This window comes from Brassica rapa, unplaced genomic scaffold (assembly GCF_000309985.2).
Source record: "Brassica rapa cultivar Chiifu-401-42 unplaced genomic scaffold, CAAS_Brap_v3.01 Scaffold0678, whole genome shotgun sequence".
NCBI classification, from domain to species: Eukaryota; Viridiplantae; Streptophyta; class Magnoliopsida; order Brassicales; family Brassicaceae; genus Brassica; species Brassica rapa.
In genome coordinates, this window is record NW_022610618.1 from 17570 (window position 1) to 38376 (window position 20807).

General features: G+C 47.6%; 41 non-coding genes across 41 annotated transcripts; all 41 read left to right on the top strand.

Moving 5' to 3' along the window:
* Positions 1 to 799: 799 nt before the first annotated feature.
* Positions 800 to 918, top strand: LOC117130732. Its single transcript, XR_004454020.1, has one exon. It is a non-coding gene; the product is annotated as a 5S ribosomal RNA (ribosomal RNA).
* Positions 919 to 1296: 378 nt separating this feature from the next.
* On the top strand, positions 1297 to 1415 carry LOC117130786. Its single transcript, XR_004454070.1, has one exon. It is a non-coding gene; the product is annotated as a 5S ribosomal RNA (ribosomal RNA).
* Positions 1416 to 1793: 378 nt separating this feature from the next.
* On the top strand, positions 1794 to 1912 carry LOC117130794. The gene has a single exon (XR_004454078.1). It is a non-coding gene; the product is annotated as a 5S ribosomal RNA (ribosomal RNA).
* Positions 1913 to 2289: 377 nt separating this feature from the next.
* LOC117130735 lies at positions 2290 to 2408 on the top strand. The gene has a single exon (XR_004454023.1). It is a non-coding gene; the product is annotated as a 5S ribosomal RNA (ribosomal RNA).
* A 376-nt stretch (positions 2409 to 2784) lies between these two features.
* Positions 2785 to 2903, top strand: LOC117130737. Its single transcript, XR_004454025.1, has one exon. It is a non-coding gene; the product is annotated as a 5S ribosomal RNA (ribosomal RNA).
* A 377-nt stretch (positions 2904 to 3280) lies between these two features.
* On the top strand, positions 3281 to 3399 carry LOC117130733. The gene has a single exon (XR_004454021.1). It is a non-coding gene; the product is annotated as a 5S ribosomal RNA (ribosomal RNA).
* A 378-nt stretch (positions 3400 to 3777) lies between these two features.
* Positions 3778 to 3895, top strand: LOC117130742. The gene has a single exon (XR_004454030.1). It is a non-coding gene; the product is annotated as a 5S ribosomal RNA (ribosomal RNA).
* Positions 3896 to 4268: 373 nt separating this feature from the next.
* Positions 4269 to 4388, top strand: LOC117130736. The gene has a single exon (XR_004454024.1). It is a non-coding gene; the product is annotated as a 5S ribosomal RNA (ribosomal RNA).
* Positions 4389 to 4766: 378 nt separating this feature from the next.
* On the top strand, positions 4767 to 4885 carry LOC117130738. Its single transcript, XR_004454026.1, has one exon. It is a non-coding gene; the product is annotated as a 5S ribosomal RNA (ribosomal RNA).
* Positions 4886 to 5251: 366 nt separating this feature from the next.
* LOC117130723 lies at positions 5252 to 5373 on the top strand. The gene has a single exon (XR_004454011.1). It is a non-coding gene; the product is annotated as a 5S ribosomal RNA (ribosomal RNA).
* A 377-nt stretch (positions 5374 to 5750) lies between these two features.
* Positions 5751 to 5869, top strand: LOC117130722. Its single transcript, XR_004454010.1, has one exon. It is a non-coding gene; the product is annotated as a 5S ribosomal RNA (ribosomal RNA).
* A 383-nt stretch (positions 5870 to 6252) lies between these two features.
* On the top strand, positions 6253 to 6371 carry LOC117130787. The gene has a single exon (XR_004454071.1). It is a non-coding gene; the product is annotated as a 5S ribosomal RNA (ribosomal RNA).
* Positions 6372 to 6749: 378 nt separating this feature from the next.
* On the top strand, positions 6750 to 6868 carry LOC117130781. Its single transcript, XR_004454065.1, has one exon. It is a non-coding gene; the product is annotated as a 5S ribosomal RNA (ribosomal RNA).
* Positions 6869 to 7244: 376 nt separating this feature from the next.
* Positions 7245 to 7363, top strand: LOC117130760. Its single transcript, XR_004454044.1, has one exon. It is a non-coding gene; the product is annotated as a 5S ribosomal RNA (ribosomal RNA).
* A 377-nt stretch (positions 7364 to 7740) lies between these two features.
* On the top strand, positions 7741 to 7859 carry LOC117130771. Its single transcript, XR_004454055.1, has one exon. It is a non-coding gene; the product is annotated as a 5S ribosomal RNA (ribosomal RNA).
* A 376-nt stretch (positions 7860 to 8235) lies between these two features.
* On the top strand, positions 8236 to 8354 carry LOC117130788. Its single transcript, XR_004454072.1, has one exon. It is a non-coding gene; the product is annotated as a 5S ribosomal RNA (ribosomal RNA).
* Positions 8355 to 8731: 377 nt separating this feature from the next.
* Positions 8732 to 8850, top strand: LOC117130789. Its single transcript, XR_004454073.1, has one exon. It is a non-coding gene; the product is annotated as a 5S ribosomal RNA (ribosomal RNA).
* A 377-nt stretch (positions 8851 to 9227) lies between these two features.
* Positions 9228 to 9349, top strand: LOC117130724. The gene has a single exon (XR_004454012.1). It is a non-coding gene; the product is annotated as a 5S ribosomal RNA (ribosomal RNA).
* Positions 9350 to 9726: 377 nt separating this feature from the next.
* On the top strand, positions 9727 to 9845 carry LOC117130783. Its single transcript, XR_004454067.1, has one exon. It is a non-coding gene; the product is annotated as a 5S ribosomal RNA (ribosomal RNA).
* A 377-nt stretch (positions 9846 to 10222) lies between these two features.
* Positions 10223 to 10341, top strand: LOC117130782. Its single transcript, XR_004454066.1, has one exon. It is a non-coding gene; the product is annotated as a 5S ribosomal RNA (ribosomal RNA).
* A 380-nt stretch (positions 10342 to 10721) lies between these two features.
* Positions 10722 to 10840, top strand: LOC117130793. The gene has a single exon (XR_004454077.1). It is a non-coding gene; the product is annotated as a 5S ribosomal RNA (ribosomal RNA).
* Positions 10841 to 11217: 377 nt separating this feature from the next.
* LOC117130728 lies at positions 11218 to 11336 on the top strand. Its single transcript, XR_004454016.1, has one exon. It is a non-coding gene; the product is annotated as a 5S ribosomal RNA (ribosomal RNA).
* A 377-nt stretch (positions 11337 to 11713) lies between these two features.
* On the top strand, positions 11714 to 11831 carry LOC117130797. The gene has a single exon (XR_004454081.1). It is a non-coding gene; the product is annotated as a 5S ribosomal RNA (ribosomal RNA).
* A 377-nt stretch (positions 11832 to 12208) lies between these two features.
* On the top strand, positions 12209 to 12327 carry LOC117130739. Its single transcript, XR_004454027.1, has one exon. It is a non-coding gene; the product is annotated as a 5S ribosomal RNA (ribosomal RNA).
* Positions 12328 to 12704: 377 nt separating this feature from the next.
* On the top strand, positions 12705 to 12823 carry LOC117130750. Its single transcript, XR_004454036.1, has one exon. It is a non-coding gene; the product is annotated as a 5S ribosomal RNA (ribosomal RNA).
* A 379-nt stretch (positions 12824 to 13202) lies between these two features.
* LOC117130753 lies at positions 13203 to 13321 on the top strand. The gene has a single exon (XR_004454037.1). It is a non-coding gene; the product is annotated as a 5S ribosomal RNA (ribosomal RNA).
* A 376-nt stretch (positions 13322 to 13697) lies between these two features.
* Positions 13698 to 13816, top strand: LOC117130754. The gene has a single exon (XR_004454038.1). It is a non-coding gene; the product is annotated as a 5S ribosomal RNA (ribosomal RNA).
* Positions 13817 to 14194: 378 nt separating this feature from the next.
* On the top strand, positions 14195 to 14313 carry LOC117130755. Its single transcript, XR_004454039.1, has one exon. It is a non-coding gene; the product is annotated as a 5S ribosomal RNA (ribosomal RNA).
* Positions 14314 to 14691: 378 nt separating this feature from the next.
* LOC117130756 lies at positions 14692 to 14810 on the top strand. The gene has a single exon (XR_004454040.1). It is a non-coding gene; the product is annotated as a 5S ribosomal RNA (ribosomal RNA).
* A 378-nt stretch (positions 14811 to 15188) lies between these two features.
* On the top strand, positions 15189 to 15307 carry LOC117130757. The gene has a single exon (XR_004454041.1). It is a non-coding gene; the product is annotated as a 5S ribosomal RNA (ribosomal RNA).
* A 376-nt stretch (positions 15308 to 15683) lies between these two features.
* On the top strand, positions 15684 to 15802 carry LOC117130758. The gene has a single exon (XR_004454042.1). It is a non-coding gene; the product is annotated as a 5S ribosomal RNA (ribosomal RNA).
* A 379-nt stretch (positions 15803 to 16181) lies between these two features.
* Positions 16182 to 16300, top strand: LOC117130759. The gene has a single exon (XR_004454043.1). It is a non-coding gene; the product is annotated as a 5S ribosomal RNA (ribosomal RNA).
* A 379-nt stretch (positions 16301 to 16679) lies between these two features.
* LOC117130784 lies at positions 16680 to 16798 on the top strand. The gene has a single exon (XR_004454068.1). It is a non-coding gene; the product is annotated as a 5S ribosomal RNA (ribosomal RNA).
* A 379-nt stretch (positions 16799 to 17177) lies between these two features.
* On the top strand, positions 17178 to 17296 carry LOC117130761. Its single transcript, XR_004454045.1, has one exon. It is a non-coding gene; the product is annotated as a 5S ribosomal RNA (ribosomal RNA).
* A 378-nt stretch (positions 17297 to 17674) lies between these two features.
* On the top strand, positions 17675 to 17793 carry LOC117130762. Its single transcript, XR_004454046.1, has one exon. It is a non-coding gene; the product is annotated as a 5S ribosomal RNA (ribosomal RNA).
* A 376-nt stretch (positions 17794 to 18169) lies between these two features.
* Positions 18170 to 18287, top strand: LOC117130729. Its single transcript, XR_004454017.1, has one exon. It is a non-coding gene; the product is annotated as a 5S ribosomal RNA (ribosomal RNA).
* A 378-nt stretch (positions 18288 to 18665) lies between these two features.
* Positions 18666 to 18784, top strand: LOC117130763. The gene has a single exon (XR_004454047.1). It is a non-coding gene; the product is annotated as a 5S ribosomal RNA (ribosomal RNA).
* Positions 18785 to 19161: 377 nt separating this feature from the next.
* Positions 19162 to 19281, top strand: LOC117130798. Its single transcript, XR_004454082.1, has one exon. It is a non-coding gene; the product is annotated as a 5S ribosomal RNA (ribosomal RNA).
* A 376-nt stretch (positions 19282 to 19657) lies between these two features.
* LOC117130764 lies at positions 19658 to 19776 on the top strand. Its single transcript, XR_004454048.1, has one exon. It is a non-coding gene; the product is annotated as a 5S ribosomal RNA (ribosomal RNA).
* Positions 19777 to 20153: 377 nt separating this feature from the next.
* On the top strand, positions 20154 to 20272 carry LOC117130765. Its single transcript, XR_004454049.1, has one exon. It is a non-coding gene; the product is annotated as a 5S ribosomal RNA (ribosomal RNA).
* Positions 20273 to 20648: 376 nt separating this feature from the next.
* LOC117130766 lies at positions 20649 to 20767 on the top strand. Its single transcript, XR_004454050.1, has one exon. It is a non-coding gene; the product is annotated as a 5S ribosomal RNA (ribosomal RNA).
* The last annotated feature ends 40 nt before the right edge of the window (positions 20768 to 20807 follow it).

Below are 20807 nucleotides of genomic sequence, written 5' to 3' on the forward strand. Positions count from 1 at the left end.
TATCAGCACGTTGGTCCTTGGACTCAGCACGCTGACCCTTCCCGTGGACTGTTCGGGTGATTTTGGCCCACATGGGCAGTCTGTTCAGTACACACAGGACGTCCGTGGGTGGCCGCCAGCACACACAGGACGTTCGTGGGTGTCCGCCAGCACACACATGACGTCCGTGGCGGTCCATGTCTGTCCGTCAACACACACATGACGTCCGTGGCTGTCCTTGTGTGTCCGTGTGTGTCAGTCAGCACACACAAGACGTCCGTGGCTGTCTATCAGTACACATATCAGCATGTTGGTCCTTGGACTCAACACGCTGACCCTTCTTGTGGACTGTTCGGGTGTTTTTGGCCCACGTGGGCTGTCTTTTCAGTACACACAGGACGTCCGTGGGTGTCCGCCAGAACACACAGGACGTCCGTGGCTGTCCATCAGCACACACAGGACGTCTGTGGCTGTCCATCAGTACACATATCAGCATGCTGATCCTTGGACTCATCACGGTGGCCTTCCCGTGGACTGTTCAGGTAATTTTGGCCCACGTGGGCTGTCTGTTTAGTACACACATGACGTCCGTGGGTGTCCGTCAGCACACACAGGACGTCCGTGGGTGTCCGTTAGCACACACAGGACAAAAAAGATCGAAAGCGGATTCTCAAGGTGTTTTTGATGCTTTCTTAACGCCGTTAACCTCGATGCACTTTTTCGCTCGAAACAAAACGGCAAGAAAATCATGTGCGGCCCACGGCCTTACACTTGGATTGGCCGCGAAAAGGATATATAGAAACGAGAGTGATGTACTGACTGGTGCGATCATACCAGCACTAATGCACCGGATCTCATCAGAACTCCGCAGTAAAGCGTGCTTGGGTGAGAGTAGTACTAGGATGGGTGACCTCCCGGGAAGTCCTCGTGTTGCACCCCTTTTTATTTTTTAATTTTTTTTTAGCCTAAAACGAGTCTAAACTTGAAAACCTCATAACCTTTGAACCGTGAGGAACTACGTCGCCCATAGCACCATTTCGGAAAGCCCCAGAAACCATAATGGGCGGTGAATAGGGGGCGCAATTTTTCGGGCTCAAATTCAGCCGTTTTGACCCTCAAACGGGCTGCGGAAAGTTATGGCACGTAAAAAAGATCGAAAGCGGATTCTCAAGGTGTTTTTGATGCTTTCTTAACGCCGTTAACCTCGATGCACTTTTTCGCTCGAAACAAAACGGCAAAAAAATCATGTGGGCCCCACGGCCTTACACTTGGATTGGCCGGGGAAAGGATATATAGAAACGAGAGTGATGTACTGACGGGTGCGATCATACCAGCACTAATGCACCGGATCCCATCAGAACTCCGCAGTGAAGCGTGCTTGGGCGAGAGTAGTACTAGGATGGGTGACCTCCCGGGAAGTCCTCGTGTTGCACCCCTTTTTATTTTATAATTTTTTTTTAGCCTAAAACGAGTCTAAACTTGAAAACCTCATAACTTTTGAACCGTGAGGAACTACGTCGCCCATAGCACCATTTCGGAAAGCCCCAGAAACCATAATGGGTGGTGAATAGGGGGCGCAATTTTTCGGGCTCAAATTCAACCGTTTTGACCCTCAAACGGGCTGCGGAAAGTTATGGCACGTAAAAAAGATCGAAAGCGGATTCTCAAGGTGTTTTTGATGCTTTCTTAACGCCGTTAACCTCGATGCACTTTTTCGCTCGAAACAAAACGGCAAGAAAATCATGTGCGGCCCACGGTCTTACACTTGGATTGGCCGCGAAAAGGATATATAGAAACGAGAGTGATGTACTGTCGGGTGCGATCATACCAGCACTAATGCACCGGATCTCGTCAGAACTCCGCAGTTAAGCGTGCTTGGGCGAGAGTAGTACTAGGATGGGTGACCTCCCGGGAAGTCCTCGTGTTGCACCCGTTTTTATTTTTTATTTTTTTTTAGCCTAAAACGAGTCTAAACTTGAAAACCTCATAACTTTTGAACCGTGAGGAACTACGTCGCCCATAGCACCATTTCGAAAAGCCACAGAAACCATAATGGGCGGTGAATAGGGGGCGCAATTTTTCGGGCTCAAATTCAGCCGTTTTGACCCTCAAACGGGCTGCGGAAAGTTATGGCACGTAAAAAAGATCGAAAGCGGATTCTCAAGGTGTTTTTGATGCTTTCTTAACGCCGTTAACCTCGATGCACTTTTTCGCTCGAAACAAAACGGCAAGAAAATCATGTGCGGCCCACGGCCTTACACTTGGATTGGCCGCGAAAAGGATATATAGAAACGAGAGTGATGTACTGACGGGTGCGATCATACCAGCACTAATGCACCGGATCCCATCAGAACTCCGCAGTTAAGCGCGCTTGGGCGAGAGTAGTATTAGGATGGGTGACCTCCCGGGAAGTCTTCGTGTTGCACACCTTTTTATTTTATAATTTTTTTTAGCCTAAAACGAGTCTAAACTTGAAAACCTCATAAATTTTGAACCGTGAGGAACTACGTCGCCCATAGCACCATTTCGGAAAGCCCCAGAAACCATAATGGGCGGTGAATAGGGGGCGCAATTTTCGGGCTGAAATTCAGCCGTTTTGACCCTCAAACGGGCTGCGGAAAGTTATGGCACGTAAAAAAGATCGAAAGCGGATTCTCAAGGTGTTTTTGATGCTTTCTTAACGCCGTTAACCTCGATGCACTTTTTCGCTCGAAACAAAACGGCAAGAAAATCATGTGCGGCCCACGGTCTTACACTTGGATTGGCCGCGAAAAGGATATATAGAAACGAGAGTGATGTACTGACGGGTGCGATCATACCAGCACTAATGCACTGGATCTCGTCAGAACTCCGCAGTTTAGCGTGCTTGGGCGAGAGTAGTACTAGGATGGGTGACCTACCGGGAAGTCCTCGTGTTGCACCCCTTTTTATTTTATAATTTTTTTTAGCCCAAAACAAGTCTAAACTTGAAAACCTCATAACTTTTGAACCGTGAGGAACTACGTCGCCCATAGCACCATTTCGGAAAGCCCCAGAAACCATAATGGGCGGTGAATAGGGGGCGCAATTTTTCGGGCTCAAATTCAACCGTTTTGACCCTCAAACGGGCTGCGGAAAGTTATGGCACGTAAAAAAGATCGAAAGCGGATTCTCAAGGTGTTTTTGATGCTTTCTTAACGCCGTTAACCTCGATGCACTTTTTCGCTCGAAACAAAACGGCAAGAAAATCATGTGCGGCCCACGGTCTTACACTTGGATTGGCCGCGAAAAGGATATATAGAAACGAGAGTGATGTACTGACGGGTGCGATCATACCAGCACTAATGCACCGGATCTCGTCAGAACTCCGCAGTTAAGCGTGCTTGGGCGAGAGTAGTACTAGGATGGGTGACCTACCGGGAAGTCCTCGTGTTGCAACCGTTTTTATTTTTTATTTTTTTTTTAGCCCAAAACGAGTCTAAACTTGAAAACCTCATAACTTTTGAACCGTGAGGAACTACGTCGCCCATAGCACCATTTCGAAAAGCCACAGAAACCATAATGGGCGGTGAATAGGGGGCGCAATTTTTCGGGCTCAAATTCAGCCGTTTTGACCCTCAAAGGGGCTGCGGAAAGTTATGGCACGTAAAAAAGATCGAAAGCGGATTCTCAAGGTGTTTTTGATGCTTTCTTAACGCCGTTAACCTCGATGCACTTTTTCGCTCGAAACAAAGCGGCAAGAAATCATGTGCGGCCCACGGCCTTACACTTGGATTGGGCCCGCAAAAGGATATATAGAAACGAGAGTGATGTACTGACTGGTGCGATCATACCAGCACTAATGCACCGGATCTCATCAGAACTCCGCAGTAAAGCGTGCTTGGGTGAGAGTAGTACTAGGATGGGTGACCTCCGGGAAGTCCTCGTGTTGCACCCCTTTTTATTTTTTAATTTTTTTTTAGCCTAAAACGAGTCTAAACTTGAAAACCTCCTAACCTTTGAACCGTGAGGAACTACGTCGCCATAGCACCATTTCGGAAGCCCGAAAACCATAATGGGCGGGAATAGGGGGCGCAATTTTTCGGGCTCAAATTCAGCCGTTTTGACCCTCAAACGGGCCTGCGGAAAGTTATGGCACGTAAAAAAGATCGAAAAGCGGATTCTCAGGTGTTTTTGATGCTTCTTAACGCCGTTAACCTCGATGCACGTTTTTCGCTCGAAACAAAACGGCAAAAAATCATGTGGGGCCCACGGCCTTACACTTGGATTGGCCGGGGAAAGGATATATAGAAACGAGAGTGATGTACGACGGGTGCGATCATACCAGCACTAATGCACCGGATCCCATCAGAACTCCGCAGTGAAGCGTGCCTTGGGCGAGAGTAGTACTAGGATGGGTGACCTCCCGGGAAGTCCTCGTGTTGCAACCACCTTTTATTAATAATTTTTTTTAGCCTAAAACGAGTCTAAACTTGAAAAACCTCATAACTTTTGAACCGTGAGGAACTACGTCGCCCATAGCACCATTTCGGGAAGCCCCAGAAACCATAATGGGCGGTGAATAGGGGGCGCATTTTTTGGGCTCAAATTCAACCGTTTTGACCCTCAAACGGGCTGCGGAAAGTTATGGCACGTAAAAAAGATCGAAAGCGGATTCTCAAGGTGTTTTTGATGCTTTCTTAACGCCGTTAACCTCGATGGGTACTTGTTCGCTCGAAACAAAACGGCAAGAAAATCATGTGCGGCCCACGGTCTTACACTTGATTTGCCGCGAAAAGGATATATAGAAACGAGAGTGATGTACTGACGGGTGCGATCATACCAGCACTAATGCACCGGATCTCGTCAGAACTCCGCAGTTAAGCGTGCTTGGGCGAGAGTAGTACTAGGCTGGGTGACCTCCCGGGAAGTCCTCGTGTTGCAACAGTTTTTATTTTTAATTTTTTTTTTAGCTAAACTTGAAAACCTCATAACTTTTGAACCGTGAGGAACTACGTCGCCCATAGCACCATTTCGGAGAGCCCCAGAAACCATAATGGGCGGTGAATAGGGGGCGCAATTTTTCGGGCTCAAATTCAGCCGTTTTGACCCTCAAACGGGCTGCGGAAAGTTATGGCACGTAAAAAAGATCGAAAGCGGATTCTCAAGGTGTTTTTGATGCTTTCTTAACGCCGTTAACCTCGATGCACTTTTTCGCTCGAAACAAAACGGCAAGAAAATCATGCGCGCCCCACGGCCTTACACTTGGATTGGCCGCGAAAAGGATATATAGAAACGAGAGTGATGTACTGTCGGGTGCGATCATACCAGCACTAATGCACCGGATCCCATCAGAACTCCGCAGTTAAGCGTGCTTGGGCGAGAGTAGTAGTACTAGGATGGGTGACCTCCCGGGAAGTCCTCGTGTTGCACCCCTTTTTATTTTTAATTTTTTTTTAGCCTAAAACGAGTCTAAACTTGAAAACCTCATAACTTTTGAACCGTGAGGAACTACGTCGCCCATAGCACCATTTCGGAAAGCCCCAGAAACCATAATGGGCGGTGAATAGGGGGCGCAATTTTTCGGGCTCAAATTCAGCCGTTTTGACCCTCAAACGGGCTGCGGAAAGTTATGGCACGTAAAAAAGATCGAAAGCGGATTCTCAAGGTGTTTTTGATGCTTTCTTAACGCCGTTAACCTCGATGCACTTTTTCGCTCGAAACAAAACGGCAAGAAAATCATGCGCGCCCCACGGCCTTACACTTGGATTGGCCGCGAAAAGGATATATAGAAACGAGAGTGATGTACTGTCGGGTGCGATCATACCAGCACTAATGCACCGGATCCCATCAGAACTCCGCAGTTAAGCGTGCTTGGGCGAGAGTAGTACTAGGATGGGTGACCTCCCGGGAAGTCCTCGTGTTGCACCCCTTTTATTTTACCAGCACTTAATTTTTTTTAGCCTAAAACGAGTCTAAACTTGAAAACCCCATAACTTTTGAACCGTGAGGAACTACGTCGCCCATAGCACCATTTCGGAAAGCCCCAGAAACCATAATGGCGGTGAATAGGGGGCGCAATTTTTCGGGCTCAAATTCAGCCGTTTTGACCCTCAAACGGGCTGCGGAAAGTTATGGCACGTAAAAAAGATCGAAAGCGGATTCTCAAGGTGTTTTTGATGCTTTCTTAACGCCGTTAACCTCGATGCACTTTTTCGCTCGAAACAAAACGGCAAAAAAATCATGTGGGCCCCACGGCCTTACACTTGGATTGGCCGCGAAAAGGATATATAGAAACGAGAGTGATGTACTGACGGGTGCGATCATACCAGCACTAATGCACCGGATCCCATCAGAACTCCGCAGTGAAGCGTGCTTGGGCGAGAGTAGTACTAGGATGGGTGACCTCCCGGGAAGTCCTCGTGTTGCACCCCTTTTTATTTTATAATTTTTTTTTAGCCTAAAACGAGTCTAAACTTGAAAACCTCATAACTTTTGAACCGTGAGGAACTACGTCGCCCATAGCACCATTTCGGAAAGCCCCAGAAACCATAATGGGCGGTGAATAGGGGGCGCAATTTTTCGGGCTCAAATTCAGCCGTTTTGACCCTCAAACGGGCTGCGGAAAGTTATGGCACGTAAAAAAGATCGAAAGCGGATTCTCAAGGTGTTTTTGATGCTTTCTTAACGCCGTTAACCTCGATGCACTTTTTCGCTCGAAACAAAACGGCAAGAAAATCATGTGGGCCCCACGGCCTTACACTTGGATTGGCCGCGAAAAGGATATATAGAAACGAGAGTGATGTACTGACGGGTGCGATCATACCAGCACTAATGCACCGGATCCCATCAGAACTCCGCAGCTAAGCGTGCTTGGGCGAGAGTAGTACTAGGATGGGTGACCTCCCGGGAAGTCCTCGTGTTGCACCCCTTTTATTTTTTAATTTTTTTTAGCCTAAAACGAGTCTAAACTTGAAAACCCCATAACTTTTGAACCGTGAGAAACTACGTCGCCCATAGCACCATTTCGGAAAGCCCCAGAAACCATAATGGGCGGTGAATAGGGGGCGCAATTTTTCGGGCTCAAATTCAGCCGTTTTGACCCTCAAACGGGCTGCGGAAAGTTATGGCACGTAAAAAAGATCGAAAGCGGATTCTCAAGGTGTTTTGATGCTTTCTTAACGCCGTTAACCTCGATGCACTTTTTCGCTCGAAACAAAACGGCAAGAAAATCATGCGCGGCCCCACGGCCTTACACTTGGATTGGCCGCGAAAAGGATATATAGAAACGAGAGTGATGTACTGACGGGTGCGATCATACCAGCACTAATGCACCGGATCCCATCAGAACTCCGCAGTTAAGCGTGCTTGGGCGAGAGTAGTACTAGGATGGGTGACCTCCCGGGAAGTCCTCGTGTTGCACCCCTTTTTATTTTTAATTTTTTTTTAGCCTAAAACGAGTCTAAACTTGAAAACCTCATAACTTTTGAACCGTGAGGAACTACGTCGCCCATAGCACCATTTCGGAAAGCCCCAGAAACCATAATGGGCGGTGAATAGGGGGCGCAATTTTTCGGGCTCAAATTCAGCCGTTTTGACCCTCAAACGGGCTGCGGAAAGTTATGGCACGTAAAAAAGATCGAAAGCGGATTCTCAAGGTGTTTTTGATGCTTTCTTAACGCCGTTAACCTCGATGCACTTTTTCGCTCGAAACAAAACGGCAAGAAAATCATGCGCGCCCCACGGCCTTACACTTGGATTGGCCGCGAAAAGGATATATAGAAACGAGAGTGATGTACTGACGGGTGCGATCATACCAGCACTAATGCACCGGATCCCATCAGAACTCCGCAGTTAAGCGTGCTTGGGCGAGAGTAGTACTAGGATGGGTGACCTCCCGGGAAGTCCTCGTGTTGCACCCCTTTTATTTTTAATTTTTTTTTAGCCTAAAACGAGTCTAAACTTGAAAACCTCATAACTTTTGAACCGTGAGGAACTACGTCGCCCATAGCACCATTTCGGAAAGCCCCAGAAACCATAATGGGCGGTGAATAGGGGGCGCAATTTTTCGGGCTCAAATTCAGCCGTTTTGACCCTCAAACGGGCTGCGGAAAGTTATGGCACGTAAAAAAGATCGAAAGCGGATTCTCAAGGTGTTTTTGATGCTTTCTTAACGCCGTTAACCTCGATGCACTTTTTCGCTCGAAACAAAACGGCAAGAAAATCATGTGCGGCCCACGGCCTTACACTTGGATTGGCCGCGAAAAGGATATATAGAAACGAGAGTGATGTACTGACGGGTGCGATCATACCAGCACTAATGCACCGGATCCCATCAGAACTCCGCAGTGAAGCGTGCTTGGGCGAGAGTAGTACTAGGATGGGTGACCTCCCGGGAAGTCCTCGTGTTGCACCCCTTTTTATTTTTATTTTTTTTTTAGCCTAAAACGAGTCTAAACTTGAAAACCTCATAACTTTTGAACCGTGAGGAACTACGTCGCCCATAGCACCATTTCGGAAAGCCCCAGAAACCATAATGGGCGGTGAATAGGGGGCGCAATTTTTCGGGCTCAAATTCAGCCGTTTTGACCCTCAAACGGGCTGCGGAAAGTTATGGCACGTAAAAAAGATCGAAAGCGGATTCTCAAGGTGTTTTTGATGCTTTCTTAACGCCGTTAACCTCGATGCACTTTTTCGCTCGAAACAAAACGGCAAGAAAATCATGTGGGCCCCACGGCCTTACACTTGGATTGGCCGGGGAAAGGATATATAGAAACGAGAGTGATGTACTGACGGGTGCGATCATACCAGCACTAATGCACCGGATCCCATCAGAACTCCGCAGTGAAGCGTGCTTGGGCGAGAGTAGTACTAGGATGGGTGACCTCCCGGGAAGTCCTCGTGTTGCACCCCTTTTTATTTTATAATTTTTTTTTAGCCTAAAACGAGTCTAAACTTGAAAACCTCATAACTTTTGAACCGTGAGGAACTACGTCGCCCATAGCACCATTGAGAAAGCCCCAGAAACCATAATGGGCGGTGAATAGGGGGCGCAATTTTTCGGGCTCAAATTCAGCCGTTTTGACCCTCAAACGGGCTGCGGAAAGTTATGGCACGTAAAAAAGATCGAAAGCGGATTCTCAAGGTGTTTTTGATGCTTTCTTAACGCCGTTAACCTCGATGCACTTTTTCGCTCGAAACAAAACGGCAAGAAAATCATGCGCGCCCCACGGCCTTACACTTGGATTGGCCGCGAAAAGGATATATAGAAACGAGAGTGATGTACTGACGGGTGCGATCATACCAGCACTAATGCACCGGATCCCATCAGAACTCCGCAGTTAAGCGTGCTTGGGCGAGAGTAGTAGTACTAGGATGGGTGACCTCCCGGGAAGTCCTCGTGTTGCACCCCTTTTTATTTTTTAATTTTTTTTTAGCCTAAAACGAGTCTAAACTTGAAAACCTCATAACTTTTGAACCGTGAGGAACTACGTCGCCCATAGCACCATTTCGGAAAGCCCCAGAAACCATAATGGGCGGTGAATAGGGGGCGCAATTTTTCGGGCTCAAATTCAGCCGTTTTGACCCTCAAACGGGCTGCGGAAAGTTATGGCACGTAAAAAAGATCGAAAGCGGATTCTCAAGGTGTTTTTGATGCTTTCTTAACGCCGTTAACCTCGATGCACTTTTTCGCTCGAAACAAAACGGCAAGAAAATCATGCGCGCCCACGGCCTTACACTTGGATTGGCCGCGAAAAGGATATATAGAAACGAGAGTGATGTACTGACGGGTGCGATCATACCAGCACTAATGCACCGGATCCCATCAGAACTCCGCAGCTAAGCGTGCTTGGGCGAGAGTAGTACTAGGATGGGTGACCTCCCGGGAAGTCCTCGTGTTGCACCCCTTTTATTTTTTAATTTTTTTTTAGCCTAAAACGAGTCTAAACTTGAAAACCCCATAACTTTTGAACCGTGAGGAACTACGTCGCCCATAGCACCATTTCGGAAAGCCCCAGAAACCATAATGGGCGGTGAATAGGGGGCGCAATTTTTCGGGCTCAAATTCAGCCGTTTTGACCCTCAAACGGGCTGCGGAAAGTTATGGCACGTAAAAAAGATCGAAAGCGGATTCTCAAGGTGTTTTTGATGCTTTCTTAACGCCGTTAACCTCGATGCACTTTTTCGCTCGAAACAAAACGGCAAGAAAATCATGCGCGCCCCACGGCCTTACACTTGGATTGGCCGCGAAAAGGATATATAGAAACGAGAGTGATGTACTGACGGGTGCGATCATACCAGCACTAATGCACCGGATCCCATCAGAACTCCGCAGTTAAGCGTGCTTGGGCGAGAGTAGTACTAGGATGGGTGACCTCCCGGGAAGTCCTCGTGTTGCACCCCTTTTTATTTTTTAATTTTTTTTTAGCCTAAAACGAGTCTAAACTTGAAAACCTCATAACTTTTGAACCGTGAGGAACTACGTCGCCCATAGCACCATTTCGGAGAGCCCCAGAAACCATAATGGGCGGTGAATAGGGGGGGCGCAATTTTTCGGGCTCAAATTCAGCCGTTTTGACCCTCAAACGGGCTGCGGAAAGTTATGGCACGTAAAAAAGATCGAAAGCGGATTCTCAAGGTGTTTTTGATGCTTTCTTAACGCCGTTAACCTCGATGCACTTTTTCGCTCGAAACAAAACGGCAAGAAAATCATGCGCGCCCCACGGCCTTACACTTGGATTGGCCGCGAAAAGGATATATAGAAACGAGAGTGATGTACTGACGGGTGCGATCATACCAGCACTAATGCACCGGATCCCATCAGAACTCCGCAGTTAAGCGTGCTTGGGCGAGAGTAGTACTAGGATGGGTGACCTCCCGGGAAGTCCTCGTGTTGCACCCCTTTTTATTTTTAATTTTTTTTTAGCCTAAAACGAGTCTAAACTTGAAAACCTCATAACTTTTGAACCGTGAGGAACTACGTCGCCCATAGCACCATTTCGGAGAGCCCCAGAAACCATAATGGGCGGTGAATAGGGGGCGCAATTTTTCGGGCTCAAATTCAGCCGTTTTGACCCTCAAACGGGCTGCGGAAAGTTATGGCACGTAAAAAAGATCGAAAGCGGATTCTCAAGGTGTTTTTGATGCTTTCTTAACGCCGTTAACCTCGATGCACTTTTTCGCTCGAAACAAAACGGCAAGAAAATCATGCGCGCCCCACGGCCTTACACTTGGATTGGCCGCGAAAAGGATATATAGAAACGAGAGTGATGTACTGACGGGTGCGATCATACCAGCACTAATGCACCGGATCCCATCAGAACTCCGCAGTTAAGCGTGCTTGGGCGAGAGTAGTACTAGGATGGGTGACCTCCCGGGAAGTCCTCGTGTTGCACCCCTTTTTATTTTTTAATTTTTTTTAGCCTAAAACGAGTCTAAACTTGAAAACCTCATAACTTTTGAACCGTGAGGAACTACGTCGCCCATAGCACCATTTCGGAGAGCCCCAGAAACCATAATGGGCGGTGAATAGGGGGCGCAATTTTTCGGGCTCAAATTCAGCCGTTTTGACCCTCAAACGGGCTGCGGAAAGTTATGGCACGTAAAAAAGATCGAAAGCGGATTCTCAAGGTGTTTTTGATGCTTTCTTAACGCCGTTAACCTCGATGCACTTTTTCGCTCGAAACAAAACGGCAAGAAAATCATGCGCGCCCCACGGCCTTACACTTGGATTGGCCGCGAAAAGGATATATAGAAACGAGAGTGATGTACTGACGGGTGCGATCATACCAGCACTAATGCACCGGATCCCATCAGAACTCCGCAGTTAAGCGTGCTTGGGCGAGAGTAGTACTAGGATGGGTGACCTCCGGGAAGTCCTCGTGTTGCACCCCTTTTTATTTTTTAATTTTTTTTAGCCTAAAACGAGTCTAAACTTGAAAACCTCATAACTTTTGAACCGTGAGGAACTACGTCGCCCATAGCACCATTTCGGAGAGCCCCAGAAACCATAATGGGCGGTGAATAGGGGGCGCAATTTTTCGGGCTCAAATTCAGCCGTTTTGACCCTCAAACGGGCTGCGGAAAGTTATGGCACGTAAAAAAGATCGAAAGCGGATTCTCAAGGTGTTTTTGATGCTTTCTTAACGCCGTTAACCTCGATGCACTTTTTCGCTCGAAACAAAACGGCAAGAAAATCATGCGCGCCCCACGGCCTTACACTTGGATTGGCCGCGAAAAGGATATATAGAAACGAGAGTGATGTACTGACGGGTGCGATCATACCAGCACTAATGCACCGGATCCCATCAGAACTCCGCAGTTAAGCGTGCTTGGGCGAGAGTAGTACTAGGATGGGTGACCTCCCGGGAAGTCCTCGTGTTGCACCCCTTTTTATTTTTTAATTTTTTTTTGCCTAAAACGAGTCTAAACTTGAAAACCTCATAACTTTTGAACCGTGAGGAACTACGTCGCCCATAGCACCATTTCGGAGAGCCCCAGAAACCATAATGGGCGGTGAATAGGGGGCGCAATTTTTCGGGCTCAAATTCAGCCGTTTTGACCCTCAAACGGGCTGCGGAAAGTTATGGCACGTAAAAAAGATCGAAAGCGGATTCTCAAGGTGTTTTTGATGCTTTCTTAACGCCGTTAACCTCGATGCACTTTTTCGCTCGAAACAAAACGGCAAGAAAATCATGCGCGCCCCACGGCCTTACACTTGGATTGGCCGCGAAAAGGATATATAGAAACGAGAGTGATGTACTGACGGGTGCGATCATACCAGCACTAATGCACCGGATCCCATCAGAACTCCGCAGTTAAGCGTGCTTGGGCGAGAGTAGTACTAGGATGGGTGACCTCCCGGGAAGTCCTCGTGTTGCACCCCTTTTTATTTTTTAATTTTTTTTTAGCCTAAAACGAGTCTAAACTTGAAAACCTCATAACTTTTGAACCGTGAGGAACTACGTCGCCCATAGCACCATTTCGGAAAGCCCCAGAAACCATAATGGGCGGTGAATAGGGGGCGCAATTTTTCGGGCTCAAATTCAGCCCGTTTTGACCCTCAAACGGGCTGCGGAAAGTTATGGCACGTAAAAAAGATCGAAAGCGGATTCTCAAGGTGTTTTTGATGCTTTCTTAACGCCGTTAACCTCGATGCACTTTTTCGCTCGAAACAAAACGGCAAGAAAATCATGCGCGCCCCACGGCCTTACACTTGGATTGGCCGCGAAAAGGATATATAGAAACGAGAGTGATGTACTGACGGGTGCGATCATACCAGCACTAATGCACCGGATCCCATCAGAACTCCGCAGTTAAGCGTGCTTGGGCGAGAGTAGTACTAGGATGGGTGACCTCCCGGGAAGTCCTCGTGTTGCACCCCTTTTTATTTTTTAATTTTTTTTAGCCTAAAACGAGTCTAAACTTGAAAACCTCATAACTTTTGAACCGTGAGGAACTACGTCGCCCATAGCACCATTTCGGAGCCCCAGAAACCATAATGGGCGGGTGAATAGGGGGCGCAATTTTTCGGGCTCAAATTCAGCCGTTTTGACCCTCAAACGGGCTGCGGAAAGTTATGGCACGTAAAAAAGATCGAAAGCGGATTCTCAAGGTGTTTTTGATGCTTTCTTAACGCCGTTAACCTCGATGCACTTTTTCGCTCGAAACAAAACGGCAAGAAAATCATGCGCGCCCCACGGCCTTACACTTGGATTGGCCGCGAAAAGGATATATAGAAACGAGAGTGATGTACTGACGGGTGCGATCATACCAGCACTAATGCACCGGATCCCATCAGAACTCCGCAGTTAAGCGTGCTTGGGCGAGAGTAGTACTAGGATGGGTGACCTCCCGGGAAGTCCTCGTGTTGCACCCCTTTTTATTTTTTAATTTTTTTTTAGCCTAAAACGAGTCTAAACTTGAAAACCTCATAACTTTTGAACCGTGAGGAACTACGTCGCCCATAGCACCATTTCGGAGAGCCCCAGAAACCATAATGGGCGGTGAATAGGGGGCGCAATTTTTCGGGCTCAAATTCAGCCGTTTTGACCCTCAAACGGGCTGCGGAAAGTTATGGCACGTAAAAAAGATCGAAAGCGGATTCTCAAGGTGTTTTTGATGCTTTCTTAACGCCGTTAACCTCGATGCACTTTTTCGCTCGAAACAAAACGGCAAGAAAATCATGCGCGCCCCACGGCCTTACACTTGGATTGGCCGCGAAAAGGATATATAGAAACGAGAGTGATGTACTGACGGGTGCGATCATACCAGCACTAATGCACCGGATCCCATCAGAACTCCGCAGTTAAGCGTGCTTGGGCGAGAGTAGTACTAGGATGGGTGACCTCCCGGGAAGTCCTCGTGTTGCACCCCTTTTTATTTTTTAATTTTTTTTTAGCCTAAAACGAGTCTAAACTTGAAAACCTCATAACTTTTGAACCGTGAGGAACTACGTCGCCCATAGCACCATTTCGGAGAGCCCCAGAAACCATAATGGGCGGTGAATAGGGGGCGCAATTTTTCGGGCTCAAATTCAGCCGTTTTGACCCTCAAACGGGCTGCGGAAAGTTATGGCACGTAAAAAAGATCGAAAGCGGATTCTCAAGGTGTTTTTGATGCTTTCTTAACGCCGTTAACCTCGATGCACTTTTTCGCTCGAAACAAAACGGCAAGAAAATCATGCGCGCCCCACGGCCTTACACTTGGATTGGCCGCGAAAAGGATATATAGAAACGAGAGTGATGTACTGACGGGTGCGATCATACCAGCACTAATGCACCGGATCCCATCAGAACTCCGCAGTTAAGCGTGCTTGGGCGAGAGTAGTACTAGGATGGGTGACCTCCCGGGAAGTCCTCGTGTTGCACCCCTTTTTTATTTTTTAATTTTTTTTAGCCTAAAACGAGTCTAAACTTGAAAACCTCATAACTTTTGAACCGTGAGGAACTACGTCGCCCATAGCACCATTTCGGAAAGCCCCAGAAACCATAATGGGCGGTGAATAGGGGGCGCAATTTTTCGGGCTCAAATTCAGCCGTTTTGACCCTCAAACGGGCTGCGGAAAGTTATGGCACGTAAAAAAGATCGAAAGCGGATTCTCAAGGTGTTTTTGATGCTTTCTTAACGCCGTTAACCTCGATGCACTTTTTCGCTCGAAACAAAACGGCAAGAAAATCATGCGCGCCCCACGGCCTTACACTTGGATTGGCCGCGAAAAGGATATATAGAAACGAGAGTGATGTACTGACGGGTGCGATCATACCAGCACTAATGCACCGGATCCCATCAGAACTCCGCAGTTAAGCGTGCTTGGGCGAGAGTAGTACTAGGATGGGTGACCTCCCGGGAAGTCCTCGTGTTGCACCCCTTTTTTTTTTTAATTTTTTTTTAGCCTAAAACGAGTCTAAACTTGAAAACCTCATAACTTTTGAACCGTGAGGAACTACGTCGCCCATAGCACCATTTCGGAGAGCCCCAGAAACCATAATGGGCGGTGAATAGGGGGCGCAATTTTTCGGGCTCAAATTCAGCCGTTTTGACCCTCAAACGGGCTGCGGAAAGTTATGGCACGTAAAAAAGATCGAAAGCGGATTCTCAAGGTGTTTTGATGCTTTCTTAACGCCGTTAACCTCGATGCACTTTTTCGCTCGAAACAAAACGGCAAGAAAATCATGTGGGCCCCACGGCCTTACACTTGGATTGGCCGCGAAAAGGATATATAGAAACGAGAGTGATGTACTGACGGGTGCGATCATACCAGCACTAATGCACCGGATCCCATCAGAACTCCGCAGTTAAGCGTGCTTGGGCGAGAGTAGTACTAGGATGGGTGACCTCCCGGGAAGTCCTCGTGTTGCACCCCTTTTTATTTTTTAATTTTTTTTTAGCCTAAAACGAGTCTAAACTTGAAAACCTCATAACTTTTGAACCGTGAGGAACTACGTCGCCCATAGCACCATTTCGGAGAGCCCCAGAAACCATAATGGGGCGGTGAATAGGGGGCGCAATTTTTCGGGCTCAAATTCAGCCGTTTTGACCCTCAAACGGGCTGCGGAAAGTTATGGCACGTAAAAAAGATCGAAAGCGGATTCTCAAGGTGTTTTTGATGCTTTCTTAACGCCGTTAACCTCGATGCACTTTTTCGCTCGAAACAAAACGGCAAGAAAATCATGCGCGCCCCACGGCCTTACACTTGGATTGGCCGCGAAAAGGATATATAGAAACGAGAGTGATGTACTGACGGGTGCGATCATACCAGCACTAATGCACCGGATCCCATCAGAACTCCGCAGTTAAGCGTGCTTGGGCGAGAGTAGTACTAGGATGGGTGACCTCCCGGGAAGTCCTCGTGTTGCACCCCTTTTTATTTTTTATTTTTTTTTTAGCCTAAAACGAGTCTAAACTTGAAAACCTCATAACTTTTGAACCGTGAGGAACTACGTCGCCCATAGCACCATTTCGGAAGAGCCCCAGAAACCATAATGGGCGGTGAATAGGGGGCGCAATTTTTCGGGCTCAAATTCAGCCGTTTTGACCCTCAAACGGGCTGCGGAAAGTTATGGCACGTAAAAAAGATCGAAAGCGGATTCTCAAGGTGTTTTTGATGCTTTCTTAACGCCGTTAACCTCGATGCACTTTTTCGCTCGAAACAAAACGGCAAGAAAATCATGCGCGCCCCACGGCCTTACACTTGGATTGGCCGCGAAAAGGATATATAGAAACGAGAGTGATGTACTGACGGGTGCGATCATACCAGCACTAATGCACCGGATCCCATCAGAACTCCGCAGCTAAGCGTGCTTGGGCGAGAGTAGTACTAGGATGGGTGACCTCCCGGGAAGTCCTCGTGTTGCACCCCTTTTTATTTTTTAATTTTTTTTTTTGCCTAAAACGAGTCTAAACTTGAAAACCTCATAACTTTTGAACCGTGAGGAACTACGTCGCCCATAGCACCATTTCGGAGAGCCCCAGAAACCATAATGGGCGGTGAATAGGGGGCGCAATTTTTCGGGCTCAAATTCAGCCGTTTTGACCCTCAAACGGGCTGCGGAAAGTTATGGCACGTAAAAAAGATCGAAAGCGGATTCTCAAGGTGTTTTTGATGCTTTCTTAACGCCGTTAACCTCGATGCACTTTTTCGCTCGAAACAAAACGGCAAGAAAATCATGCGCGCCCCACGGCCTTACACTTGGATTGGCCGCGAAAAGGATATATAGAAACGAGAGTGATGTACTGACGGGTGCGATCATACCAGCACTAATGCACCGGATCCCATCAGAACTCCGCAGTTAAGCGTGCTTGGGCGAGAGTAGTACTAGGATGGGTGACCTCCCGGGAAGTCCTCGTGTTGCACCCCTTTTTATTTTTTAATTTTTTTTTAGCCTAAAACGAGTCTAAACTTGAAAACCTCATAACTTTTGAACCGTGAGGAACTACGTCGCCCATAGCACCATTTCGGAGAGCCCCAGAAACCATAATGGGCGGTGAATAGGGGGCGCAATTTTTCGGGCTCAAATTCAGCCGTTTTGACCCTCAAACGGGCTGCGGAAAGTTATGGCACGTAAAAAAGATCGAAAGCGGATTCTCAAGGTGTTTTTGATGCTTTCTTAACGCCGTTAACCTCGATGCACTTTTTCGCTCGAAACAAAACGGCAAGAAAATCATGCGCGCCCCACGGCCTTACACTTGGATTGGCCGCGAAAAGGATATATAGAAACGAGAGTGATGTACTGACGGGTGCGATCATACCAGCACTAATGCACCGGATCCCATCAGAACTCCGCAGTTAAGCGTGCTTGGGCGAGAGTAGTACTAGGATGGGTGACCTCCCGGGAAGTCCTCGTGTTGCACCCCTTTTTATTTTTTAATTTTTTTTAGCCTAAAACGAGTCTAAACTTGAAAACCTCATAACTTTTGAACCGTGAGGAACTACGTCGCCCATAGCACCATTTCGGAGAGCCCCAGAAACCATAATGGGCGGTGAATAGGGGGCGCAATTTTTCGGGCTCAAATTCAGCCGTTTTGACCCTCAAACGGGCTGCGGAAAGTTATGGCACGTAAAAAAGATCGAAAGCGGATTCTCAAGGTGTTTTTGATGCTTTCTTAACGCCGTTAACCTCGATGCACTTTTTCGCTCGAAACAAAACGGCAAGAAAATCATGCGCGCCCACGGCCTTACACTTGGATTGGCCGCGAAAAGGATATATAGAAACGAGAGTGATGTACTGACGGGTGCGATCATACCAGCACTAATGCACCGGATCCCATCAGAACTCCGCAGTAAGCGTGCTTGGGCGAGAGTAGTACTAGGATGGGTGACCTCCCGGGAAGTCCTCGTGTTGCACCCCTTTTTATTTTTTAATTTTTTTTTAGCCTAAAACGAGTCTAAACTTGAAAACCTCATAACTTTTGAACCGTGAGGAACTACGTCGCCCATAGCACCATTTCGGAGAGCCCCAGAAACCATAATGGGCGGTGAATAGGGGGCGCAATTTTTCGGGCTCAAATTCAGCCGTTTTGACCCTCAAACGGGCTGCGGAAAGTTATGGCACGTAAAAAAGATCGAAAGCGGATTCTCAAGGTGTTTTTGATGCTTTCTTAACGCCGTTAACCTCGATGCACTTTTTCGCTCGAAACAAAACGGCAAGAAAATCATGCGCGCCCCACGGCCTTACACTTGGATTGGCCGCGAAAAGGATATATAGAAACGAGAGTGATGTACTGACGGGTGCGATCATACCAGCACTAATGCACCGGATCCCATCAGAACTCCGCAGTTAAGCGTGCTTGGGCGAGAGTAGTACTAGGATGGGTGACCTCCCGGGAAGTCCTCGTGTTGCACCCCTTTTTATTTTTAATTTTTTTTTAGCCTAAAACGAGTCTAAACTTGAAAACCTCATAACTTTTGAACCGTGAGGAACTACGTCGCCCATAGCACCATTTCGGAAAGCCCCAGAAACCATAATGGGCGGTGAATAGGGGGCGCAATTTTTCGGGCTCAAATTCAGCCGTTTTGACCCTCAAACGGGCTGCGGAAAGTTATGGCACGTAAAAAAGATCGAAAGCGGATTCTCAAGGTGTTTTTGATGCTTTCTTAACGCCGTTAACCTCGATGCACTTTTTCGCTCGAAACAAAACGGCAAGAAAATCATGCGCGCCCCACGGCCTTACACTTGGATTGGCCGCGAAAAGGATATATAGAAACGAGAGTGATGTACTGACGGGTGCGATCATACCAGCACTAATGCACCGGATCCCATCAGAACTCCGCAGTTAAGCGTGCTTGGCGCGAGAGTAGTACTAGGATGGGTGACCTCCCGGGAAGTCCTCGTGTTGCACCCCTTTTTATTTTTTAATTTTTTTTTGCCTAAAACGAGTCTAAACTTGAAAACCTCATAACTTTTGAACCGTGAGGAACTACGTCGCCCATAGCACCATTTCGGAGAGCCCCAGAAACCATAATGGGCGGTGAATAGGGGGCGCAATTTTTCGGGCTCAAATTCAGCCGTTTTGACCCTCAAACGGGCTGCGGAAAGTTATGGCACGTAAAAAAGATCGAAAGCGGATTCTCAAGGTGTTTTTGATGCTTTCTTAACGCCGTTAACCTCGATGCACTTTTTCGCTCGAAACAAAACGGCAAGAAAATCATGCGCGCCCACGGCCTTACACTTGGATTGGCCGCGAAAAGGATATATAGAAACGAGAGTGATGTACTGACGGGTGCGATCATACCAGCACTAATGCACCGGATCCCATCAGAACTCCGCAGTTAAGCGTGCTTGGGCGAGAGTAGTACTAGGATGGGTGACCTCCCGGGAAGTCCTCGTGTTGCACCCCTTTTATTTTTTAATTTTTTTTTGCCTAAAACGAGTCTAAACTTGAAAACCTCATAACTTTTGAACCGTGAGGAACTACGTCGCCCATAGCACCATTTCGGAGAGCCCCAGAAACCATAATGGGCGGGTGAATAGGGGGCGCAATTTTTCGGGCTCAAATTCAGCCGTTTTGACCCTCAAACGGGCTGCGGAAAGTTATGGCACGTAAAAAAGATCGAAAGCGGATTCTCAAGGTGTTTTTGATGCTTTCTTAACGCCGTTAACCTCGATGCACTTTTTCGCTCGAAACAAAACGGCAAGAAAATCATGCGCGCCCCACGGCCTTACACTTGGATTGGCCGCGAAAAGGATATATAGAAACGAGAGTGATGTACTGACGGGTGCGATCATACCAGCACTAATGCACCGGATCCCATCAGAACTCCGCAGTTAAGCGTGCTTGGGCGAGAGTAGTACTAGGATGGGTGACCTCCCGGGAAGTCCTCGTGTTGCACCCCTTTTTTTTTAAATTTTTTTTTAGCCTAAAACGAGTCTAAACTTGAAAACCTCATAACTTTTGAACCGTGAGGAACTACGTCGCCCATAGCACCATTTCGGAGAGCCCCAGAAACCATAATGGGCGGGGAATAGGGGGCGCAATTTTTCGGGCTCAAATTCAGCCGTTTTGACCCTCAAACGGGCTGCGGAAAGTTATGTCACGTAAAAAAGATCGAAAGCGGATTCTCAAGGTGTTTTTGATGCTTTCTTAACGCCGTTAACCTCGATGCACTTTTTCGCTCGAAACAAAACGGCAAGAAAATCATGCGCGCCCCACGGCCTTACACTTGGATTGGCCGCGAAAAGGATATATAGAAACGAGAGTGATGTACTGACGGGTGCGATCATACCAGCACTAATGCACCGGATCCCATCAGAACTCCGCAGTTAAGCGTGCTTGGGCGAGAGTAGTACTAGGATGGGTGACCTCCCGGGAAGTCCTCGTGTTGCACCCCTTTTTATTTTTTAATTTTTTTTTGCCTAAAACGAGTCTAA